This window comes from Cyprinus carpio, unplaced genomic scaffold (assembly GCF_018340385.1).
Source record: "Cyprinus carpio isolate SPL01 unplaced genomic scaffold, ASM1834038v1 S000006759, whole genome shotgun sequence".
NCBI classification, from domain to species: domain Eukaryota; kingdom Metazoa; phylum Chordata; class Actinopteri; order Cypriniformes; family Cyprinidae; genus Cyprinus; species Cyprinus carpio.
This window is the reverse complement of record NW_024879356.1, coordinates 1,560,591-1,572,577: the sequence shown is the minus strand read 5'-3', so window position 1 is coordinate 1,572,577 and position 11,987 is coordinate 1,560,591. Positions and strand designations below refer to the sequence as shown.

General features: G+C 35.2%; 1 pseudogene; it reads right to left on the bottom strand.

The window, feature by feature from the left end:
* Window positions 1-895: 895 nt before the first annotated feature.
* Window positions 896-11,987, bottom strand: part of LOC109082287 — a 30,522-nt pseudogene continuing 19,430 nt past the window's right edge.

Below are 11,987 nucleotides of genomic sequence, written 5' to 3'. Positions count from 1 at the left end.
CTACCATCTCATTTTTTTTTACCATCATGTCCCATTATTGAATTGAATCTTATTGTAAAGTGTTACTAAACAATAATGCAAATAAACACCACAAAGATGCAATAATATTTCTTCTGATTGTGATGAAATATTCAGATTTTAAAGGAAGCCTGCTGCAATCATACATGCAATGTCATTCCTTCATGGCACAAAATCTCTGTATGCGCTCGGGGTTCTATTACGGCAATTAAAACATGCTTTTTATCAGAACAAGGGGAAAAAAAGCATCGCACCAAAACACCCACTTACAGATGGGTGTTATGGTTTTTGATGAACACTGCTAAAGGTGAACGTCAATGCAGAATGCAAATGTGAAGCATGATATTCAAAGGGTTCTGATTTAAATATGAACTTGGCAAAGCGGATCAATTTCCTCTCGGTTGCTACATGGCTCGAGATATCTGAAATACTGCTTCAGATTTTAGTTTAGAAAAAGATCTTTGACTGTTTTCTGCCACAATCATCCATAATGTATTTTTCCAGTGACTTGGTGAATTAACAAAAAACAGAATCCCCAAATCTTTAAATAACAATAAAAAAAATTTATATAGTCCATTTCTGTAAGTTTGTGGGAGACTGAATTTACATATGATGCTGTACACAATTCATCTTAATCAATGGAAAACCGCACACACAACAAATAAACGATCAAATGACAAAAAACGTATTTTGTCAGAAAGGCATTGAGTCTATTTTGATGGACGAATTGACCAACTTGCTCTTGAAAGCTGTTTCGTAAACAGCTCACAGAGAGATTTCCCTTTATAAAACCTGAAATAGAAAAAAAAAAACAATAGCATCGTGGTCACAGACACACAAAAAATCACATTGTTGCCGCCCCCCGCCCCCATAATACTCACAGTAGGTCCTCATCACTGTCATCAGGGTCTGGCTGAGGTTTCCTCTGGTTTCTGTCGCTGTATCGGGTCTTATTTCTGCTCCGTGTGTCCACCAGGAGCCCCACCAGATCCTCATCGCTCTCTGCTTTCAGCAAAGCTGACTGCAGCCGCGAGGAGGTAGGGACGATGAAGGGGCAGTTCGGACCCCTGGGACTGTGAGCACCTCGTCCCTCGCTGTCCTGCTCGTCCAGGTGAGAAGGAGCGCAGGGCATCAGCGCTGACCGGCTTGGTGGTGATGTGACCGTTCCTCTTGAGGCTCCCGCGTGGACGTCCCGGTCTCTTCCATTAACCATTCCATCTCATCTTCACATCCGTCCTCATCTGTGTTCACCTATCAAGAGAGACAAACAGAAAGACAAAAAAAAAAAGAGTTATGTTCATAGAAATTCTGATGAATTTTTACTTATTGTAAAACTTGCAAAAAAAGATAAAACGTTACCCTGGAGTATTTGTAGGATACTGGATTTCCTTTCCTGCAGCAGCTTGACACTTTCTGTATTACAAGTTGCCTAAAAATATCAAAATGCATATTAAACACACTGACTATAAAACTGGTGTAGAAACAATTTTCACTCAAAAAATTAATGGTAAATTTTTACAAATAATTAAAGAAATGAATTAACAAATGAATACTAAACCTTAAATTTTAAAGTGAAAGTATTAAAGTTTAGATTTTTTTTTTTTTACAGTGCAACTCAAAGCAGCTTGAGTAGAATTCCTATACATATTTTTTATAATAAATTGGTTTTAGTTCATAACAAATACATTTAAACTACCATTCAAAAGTTTTGGGGTCTGTAAGATAAAAAAAATACTATTATTAAAAAAATAAACAATATTATTATATATATTTCTTATGTTCACCAATGCTGAATTTATTTAATTAAAAATACAGTAAAAATAATATTGCTAAATATTATTACATTTAAAAACAACTGTTTTCTATTTCAATTTAAAATGTAATTTATTCCTGTGATGCAAAGCTACATTTTCAGCACCATTACTCCAATCTTCAATGTCACAAGATACTTCAGAAATCATTCCAATATGCTGATTTGGTGATTAAGAATTATTATTATTATTATTATTATTAATGTTGAATATAGTTATCATGCTTTATATATATATATATACATACATATATACACATATATATATACATATATACACATATATATATACATATATACACATATATATACATATATAGATATATATATACATATACATATGTACACATATACATATATACATACATACATATATATATATAATTTTTTTTACCATAATTTTTTTTTGGGATTCTTTGATTCTTTCAAAAGAACAGCTTTTATTTGAAAAATAAATCCTTTCTCATATTGTAAATGTCTTTACTGTCACCTTCGAACATCTGGATGCATCTAAAGTAATAATTTCATTTAAAAAAGTACTGCCTACAAACATCTGTATTAGTTTAACTCGTTAAAATTATCACACAAATGTAATCAGCATTTTACCTCCTGTCTCGTTTGTGCAGCAGAAGAACAAGCAAACAGATCGTGAGCACAACCAACAGCAGGCTAAGCATCGCCCCTAAGGCCTGACTCCGCCCAGATAATCCGGCATGCTCCTCCCCTCCATCAGTGCTGTGCGGGTCCATGGAGGTGGATGAACTATGAAAAAAAAACAATGTATTATACTCAAACGTACTTGGCTAACAAATCTAGGTTGTAGAATTATTGAATTAAGCTTAAAGTATGATCAGGACTTTAGTAATACTCACAAAAATTCACAAACGGTGGCAGTGTGCCATACGAACAGATACTGGCAGCCATCTGTCTCCAGCAGGAATTCTGGGATACCCTCTCCTGCCGTAGGGCTGCAGTGGAACAGGATGGTTGAGGACACAGTTTTGGTTTTGTCTCGTCCACATACAGATTCAGATGGTACCGAGACATCAAGATTCCCACCTGGCAAAATACAACAACAGGTCATTTTTAATAAAGTGGTTACATCACAGAAATACAAAATAAATTGTGTTCATAGGAAAAATTTCTACTTTTAAAGTAAACAACCTAAACAATAATATATTAGGAGTTCATAGAACAAAATAAATTGAAGAATTTTGAATATGAAATTGTGAATAAAAAACCACAGTGACAATGGTGTTCAAACACAGCAGACTAATTCTGAAAAAAAACAAAACCTAAATGTTTTTGCCAAATGTTTGCTTCTCTATTTAAGAAGTATACAGAAACTAAGTAATAATACAAAATAGTTGTTGGCAAACTAAATATTTTTGTGTTGTTACAAAAAGAATGTGTAAATTAAATAATGACCAAACAAACAAAAAAAAAATCCTCTTTTCAAACAAAACAAATTAAACAGAATATTTTGGCATTTTTGTTGTGTTACAAAAATAAGTTATAAAATATTTTAATAAAAAAAAGTGTGTGTGTTGCTATAAATAGGATTTAAAAAAATGAATTATCAATTTAATGTAACTAAATAAGTACACAAACTAAGGAAAATTATTTATAAACAAAACAAACAAGAAAAATTTTTTTAAAATATTTTTAACATTTGCATGCTGTTACAAACCAAATTTCTAAATAAATAAATAATAAACGGGAAAAATAAACCCAAACTTTGCCTTTCAATCTGTCCCAATATGCATAGTAAAATATTTGAGCACATCACACACCGTAACTCCTAATATGGTCACTTACTGATTTTATCTCACCTTTGATATAATACTTGGCTTTGCTGGAGGAACCAATTTTTTTCTGCGGTAACTGTCATTAATCTTGACCTGACAGATATTGGGCACCTAGGCAATTGGAAATGGAGCTGTCGGTGATGCCTGACAGCTGGATGTGGGTAGATATAGCGATCTCCATTGGGACGGATGTCTCCTGTGGCGTTGTGGAAACTGAGGACAGATAAAACACCGTTTATCTCATGCACATTACTACATGTGGTGTGGTGTAGTTGTAGCAGGGCTCTAGAGTGTGACCAATTTAGTCGCACATGCATCCTAATTTCTCAATGGCGCGACTATAAAAAATCAGAGGGTGAACCGGTGCGACCAGCCATTCGAGAAAAAAAAAAAAAAGTCTCTGCGACTCTGAAAGTCTCCCTGTGGTTCAACAACAGACACTACAGCTCTACATTTCAGCCCGAGCCAGACGGACCCCGACTTTTCTACGCCCCTCGAGCCGAGCTTCAGGCCAATTTTCACATCATAGTTCAGACGCGGGCCGGGCCTCCCGCCTGTTTTAGACTTCTCCTTACTTTTATAATTTTAGACATCCATCAATTAGTGATGAAACAAAATTGCCGAACTGGTGGAAACAACACGAGACCGTGCTACCGCGACTGTCAAGAGCGGCTAACGGTGTTTAGGTGTTTATCTGGGTCTAACGTTTAAACATTGCTATATGCTTGAACTGTTTTATATCTAAAGATTTTATTTTAGGCAAGTTGTGATGAATTGAGAAGGCTAAATTGATCAAACATAGGCTCACTGTCTGCCGCTGGCCACTTAGTCGTTCCTTAAAAAAAAAAAAAAAAACTAAAACTTATATTTAACAAACAAAAAATTCTTCCTAACGTTTTTCTAAATTAACTTAATAAAAAAAAAAAAAAAAAATATAATCACTTTGCTATTACATACAAAACTGAACTATTTTAATAGCTGAGACAGTAGTATAAGCTGTTTAGGGAGTGTTTAGCTGTTCAGATCAGACACTAGAGCATCCCTTCATTCAGACAGTGGAAGATCTGATCAGAATCAGTGTACAGGGGCCAAGTCTGGTAGATTTTGCTGCTAGAGAGAGTGTGGGCAGCTGGTTTAGCCAAGGCCAAAGATCAAGAAGGCCAAACTACAGGAGCTGGCTATCCGAGGGGCATGTGACTGCAATGGAGGATAGTCCATAAGACATTGAGCCATAAGATGTTCAGTTTGAAGCCCTTAAAACACTTAATTTAGATTTTCTTTTTATTTCATTTATCTTAAGATGTTTTAAGTTTAAATTTCAGCTCAGTGAAGCACTTTAAGCACCAACACTTTTTCAGTAAGTTACCTTTCTTGTAGAATTGTGCTTCAAATAAAGAACTTTATGTTGGCCAGACTGTTAGTTAATCATTTACAAGTCAATATTGCCTATATGGACAGCCATAAAAAAAAAGTGAACTTGTAAAAATGCGGTGTTAAATGCGATGCGGTCAAAAATTTGAGTGCACCTAACTTTTGTGCTGTTGCACTCATGAGAGGGTGAGATGCTCACCGGTAATAAAGTTCTCCCAGGCTGAAAATGGCTCCTGTTTCGGGCACTTTGATGGTTCCATTGATCATCTCCACTTCCTCCTGCTTCACAGCACATGCAGATCGAGTCTCCCACTCCACCCAGAACTCACATGCTGTTTTATCCTCCCTAAAACACACAGACAAAAATATGAAACTTATAGATAACAGATGCTAAGCCATTACTACAAGTTAAGAATACTCATGCAAAGTCAACTTACTTGAATAATTTCGGACGGCCCACTGTGCTGCCACACTTTAGCTGCAAGATTGTTCTGGCTGGTTTCTTGTTTCCACACACCTCGTCGCCCATGGAATAATTGACGAGGATCTTTCCATCTGGTGAGGATACACACTGATGAGAAACCAACAAAAAAACTGTAATCATGTCAGAGGAGGTTTAAAAAGACTTACCGATGAACTCCATGGTCTGCGTGTGAACACGGCCCAGAGTCTCAGTCTTCCCACTAGCACGTCTGCGACACACGGCCAGCTTCTGCTGCACAGCCTGGCTGGCCTCCATGAATGGCCTGACAGAGATTGAAGTAGTACCTTAGAGAAAAAATAATACAGTTGTGAATTTCATTAACATTAAGCAGGTGCAGTATTACACCAGTGTTTCATTACTCATTAAATGCAATGTGTCCATACTGACTTGAGTACAAATATAACTTTAAAAATTTACATAGATACAGAAATGATGTCTGATACAAATAGTCAATAATTATTGCTCTGTTATGGCCTACAAATGTTTTTTTTTTTTTTAAGATTAAAGATCCAGGAATTTTGTCCATCTTATGAATAAAATGGATTTTATAATATATATGTGACCCTGGAGCATAAAACCTAATTTACATTAACATAATTGAACATAAAAAAAATAAATAAATTAAAAATAAATTGAAATGAATGAAAGAATAATAAATGTATACATTTATGCTAAATTTTACTTCTGCATTCTTTTTATTTAATTACTCATTTAATTTATTTTATTAGATTATTATTTATTTGTTTTTAAGTAATCTATATTGGCAGAACGTGATAACGAGAAGGGGAAAATTTAAATTTAATGCTTTGAAAGAGATTCAATAAAATTAAAAACAATTTTGTAAAATAAAAAAATTATAATAACAATTGGTTAGAAACAATTGATTACTTTGACATAAAAAATAATCAATTGTAAAAGAGTAATCAATACTTTAAAAAAAAAAAAAGTAGGGCATATTATGTTTTTCTAATATCAGTCTAATCAAACCAATGTTACTAAATAAAAATGTGCTGATACTGGCCATTACTGTTTTGTCAATGATATATTGTTCATTCACACCCCTTGACAGGGGCAAATAAAAATTGAACAGAACAACAGGTGTGAACTCACGAATCGTCCCTGTTGCTAAATTTCCACGGCTCTGTTAAAGACGAGAGCGTGCGCAGATCGTAGGTCTGGTGTGTCCTGCAAGCTTGCACTCCATCTTTTTGGGTGGGCAGACCACATTCGTTCGCCACTGGAAGGTGACAGAACATCCTTGGGTTTCCCTCATCAGCTGAGGATTTCCACGGCCTGCCGCTCTGTCACACGAGAACAAAATAGATGACTGCCGTTTCCCTCGTGGTGCTGTGAAATAGACCAAAAAAATCAAATAATGGTAAAAAGACACCTAAAAACAGCCTTAAAATCAGGTTTCAAATAATTAAAATCAACACTCAATTAGACAGAAACACATTTGTTATTTAAATCTTAAAAAACATAGACAATTTAAGTAATGTTCATGTTATGTGCTGCTAAATTGCTGAACTGAACTGAAAAAATGGCATTATCTATTTTTTAAAAAAATTACATTTTGTAAATGTAGTTATTCACATTTTACTTAAATAATTTAAATTGTATTAATCATTTTATTGTCATGTTAAACAAGTCTGTTTAGTTTAGTTTTCTTAATAAGGAGCTGAAACCATTAAAAAACAGACTGATGAAATAAAAATGGAATTAAATAAATATAGCTATCCTTAAAAAGTACATTCGTACCGCCAGAGCAAAAGCCCCATTTCTGATCTTTGTCATAGTCGCTTGTAGTGGCACACCACTTCCTGCCGTTCAGTCTTGCCCTGAGTTGTGCACTCAGAATAAAACTCGCCCAGGTACTTAAAGGGGAAAAATGCACACTTCATTTTTATCTGTAACTGAAAGACAATAAACACAAATTTTAATCATTTAGGGGGAAAGTTTAACAAGAGTCTTGTTAAGATCTTGACTTTGGTTGACTGCACTTCACTATAACACATGCATGCAGTGTTGCCATACAAGTACCACTGAGGCCAAAATGAGGTATATTACAATTATCATCTTCTAGAAGAAGACCATCTGTGAAAAATGTGCCTCAAAATGCTAAGTTGGCTGCTTAATAGGTTTTTAGCGTGATTCAGAGTGTTTGTCTGACCTTGAGGACAGGTGTCTCCTCCACTGTACTGCATGATCACAGCCTGCTCTTCTCTCTTGTAGTCTAGGTTTAGAATTTTGCTGTTTCCGTATGAAGCCGCAGAGCCCGTTGAGATCAGACATACCTCACTGTTTTTACATGCTGTGCCTGTCACAGTCCCACACACGTTGATATTAAAGGAGCTGGAGTTTCTAGGAACCTGAAAAACAAATAAATTAAGCTCTAGAATCATCCCTTTGTTAATATGCTTGAATAAACATACACCCAAGGTTTGGGGGTTTTACATACACACAATACTGTTTAAAAGTTTGGGGTCTTGATTTATTAAACACTTTTAAAATACTTTTATTCAGGGAGGATGATGACGCGACAGTCAAGACATTTATAATGATACAAAATATTCATATCAAATAAATGTGGTTCCTTTGAACTATTCAAAATTCTGAAATAGAATGTGTCACAACTTCCACAAAAACATTAATCAGCAAAACTGATCCTCAACATTTGATAATAACAGGCAAATGACTCTTTAGCAAATCAGCATATTTAGAATGATTTCTGAAGAATCGTGTGACACTGAAGACTGGAGTAATGATGCTGAAAATTCAGCTTTCACTCACAGGAATAAAATACATTTCAAAATGTATTAAAATACAAAATGTGTAACAATATTTCACACCATTACGGCACTCTTGCTTGATCAAATAAATGGAACCTTGGTGACTTCTTTCAGAATCATTAAATAATTTTATAGACCCCAAAGCATTGATGGCACAAATTTGAATTCTTCAGTCTTGGAAAAGTCTCTCTCTCTTCAATACCTGAACGGTCCCTGACAGCGCTGAGAGGTCAAACGTGTAGCGCAGCTGGGAGACGGTCAGATTGCAGCCCTGCGCCGTGATGGTCTCCGGGCAAACCACAGGAGTTGCCCACTCGAACACATACATTACAGTCCTGAGCTCGGATCATCTGGGGGAGAACCCTGTTTGAGCAAAACCAACACTTACACTCAGGTACAACAGAGACCAACAACCACTCAGGTTACTCTAAACCCCATTTCTGAAGATTTCGGGTTGCTCTCTTACCAGCTCTGCTCCTTTCTGGCAGGTGAAAAAACGATTCTTTGGAGGAGTAGTTGGAGGTGGGGTTTAGAAGGGCAGACGGTGTTGTGCTGCTGAAGGTGATCTCCACCTCGTTGGTGTTGCTGTTATAGCGAGGAGGGGAGGTGATTCGTCCGATGTCCTGCACAGAAAGGAAAAAACCCACAAAAATCAGATTCAAACATGTCATTCAATATCATCCTCTGGTGCCATGGTATGATTAGTAAAAATATTTTGCTCAAATAGACTCAAAATAGTATTAAGAATATCTCATACTCAAAACTGACAATATGTACTTTCTTCATCGGTAATGTGGCAAGGTGTGCATGTAGTATAAGACAGCCTCCAATATTGGTTGTTATTAATATAATAATGATAACATTAAATTCATAATCAATGCTTTGGCTGCACAATTTGCTGAGAAATTAAAATTAAAATGTGATAATTTACAAAACTGCACGATTTGGCCAAAAAAAAGAAAAGAAAAGAAATGATTACATATATATCAATATGACGATATGACGATATGACAATATAACAACAACAACAGCAACAATAAAAATAATAAAATAAGAAATATGATACTATATTATATATCCTAAATATGTACTAATATACTAAATACTTCACTGTATAAATAGCAAAATAAATATTATTATTATTACAACTAAACAAAATAAGACATATACTATAACATCTCTAAAAAATGAGTATCAGAAAAATAAAATACTTCTGCTACTACAAATTATATTTATTATTAGGAAATAAAATAAGAAAATAAAAAATTACTAAATTTCACTATAAAATAAAAAGTATTTCGGAAAATTATAATAATAAGAAATTATAATATGTTGAAATATTATAATTACTACTACAAGTACTAAATAAATATTATTTTATAGTACAATACAATAAAATTACAAAACTAAATAATGGCTGTTTTAGTTTCTTCATTTTCAAATGTTTAATGTTGTTCTGTAGATCAAAGAAAGTGGAATTCATTGACTGTTGCTTTTACTTACAACTGGATCTCCATCAACAGCATCCATGCACACAGCGGCCCCTGGAGGACAGTTGACCCCTGGGATGGGGTTGAGGAGCTGGCAGATGTTGATGTAGAAATCAGGAGACTTGTCCCTGTCTACATCCTCGTTGATAGCCGTGTAGTAACCGGTGAGATGGATCAGAGGACTGAGGTCAATCAGATTGGTACCGTTCCAAACAGAGCACTTCACCTGCAGAGAAGAGACACTACATTTGTTGCAGGTTCACCTGAAGCGAGGTGTAGAGAATCGAAAGATTATAGACCTCCTCTTACCTGTTGTTCACAGACCAGAGGCGTGTGCCAAGAGAAAAAGTGAGTACAAGTGGTGTCTTCTGAGTACACCAGCACGGGTTCATCTGTGCCTCCTCCCTCAGACTTGCAGACGAAGCTGAAGATGCTCTTGTGTTTGAGGGAAGGGTTGGAGGCACACACGTCTCCATCCTCATAAGTGAGCTCCACCACCTGATCCTTGTACACCAGCTTCCTTGTGGTTTTCCCACCACTTATGGCCTTCTGAGTGTCTTTGATGCAAACGGCTGCAGCACATCTTAAAAAACATCTTAACATTACCATATAAAGTCTTTTTTGCTTAGGGCCTAAATGTTTTTAAAACAAGACAAGTCGTTTTTACATCCTCACTGAAACAAAAAGGCTTAACAAACCAAAGCACAAATCATATTATACATATTATATAAAAAAAAAAAAAAAAAAAATTATATATATATATATATATATATATATATATATATATATATATATATATATATATATATATACATATACATTAAATACATACATATACACACACAGACACACACATTACTGTATTCACACTGTTTTTCACTAAATGAAAGGTACAAAGGAAATATACCTGTTCCAGAGGCACAACCAGCATTGGCTATGTCTCCACACACATTTAGTCTGAACATCTTCTATGGGGCCATGGGATCATAGACCGTATAGCCACCTGTCCGACTGAGGGCATTAAGGTCAAAGAGATGACCTGTGGAGACCCAGCACAACACGTCTCAGATCGATTTAGGGACAAACATAAATGCTAGAACTTTCAAAAGATCAGTGTGCAAAAACACACCCTTGCTGTTATTCAGGCATTTCGTGCATCAGACACATGCACCTACATGACACTGTTATGAGCAGACAGGAAGTGTCTGGATAAGATGATTCAGTTGTTCTGAATAACTGTGTATTCAGTGTGACGAGGCTCATGTGGGTGACTCACCTGTGGCTGGATTTGTGACTTTACAGTCCCCGTGTTCAGTGCTGTTGAGAGGACAGGCTGCAGCAGTGAACCATACAAAGCTATAGACACAGTCCTCCAGTGCCGTGATCAGAGTAGGTTTAGAATCCTGCAGAAAAACAGACAGAAAGTCAGAGATACAGACAAGGAGAGTATGTTGTTATGCTCACTGTATGCTGTACAGTGTGTTATATATTACTATAAATATTAGCATACTTCGAGAATATCGGATAGTTATATTCTTATTTTATTATATTATATATATATATATATATATATTATATATAATATTTAAATATATATATCTATATATATATATATATATATAATCTACATTTTTATTTTTATTTTTTGGTGAATAGAACTGTCAAAATAACAGCATTTATGTATTTATTTGTTTGTTTATTTATTTACTTTGATGCATTTTTTTCAGGATCATTTGATGAATAGAAAGTTTAAAAGAACAGCATTTATTTTAAATAGAAATTTTTTCTAAATTTCTTCACTGTCACTTTTGATCAGTTTAATGTATGACTGCTGAATAAATGTATTTCTTAAAAAAAAAAAAAAAATCTAACTGACTAACTGCGTGTGTTTATTTTAAAAAACATGAATAAAAATATTAGACCGTTACAAAAAATAAACAGTAGTTAGTCTATAGTAATTATATTTACTTTAGAACATGCATCTGTGAATGTATAGAGAAAAGCATAAATAACTACAGACCACTTTGTCTGGGTCGCATTTGAAGTTAATAATGGTGGTCCGGTTTCTCTTGCCATCCTGACAGGCTTGTCCATTGGTGTACTTCAGAATCAGGATGTTTTTATCCCACTGTGGACCCGCCTCCGCCTCCCCCAGATTCACATACTCATCTCCGTCCTTCAGACAAGCCGCAGCGCTAGACGGGCAGCTCCACAAAC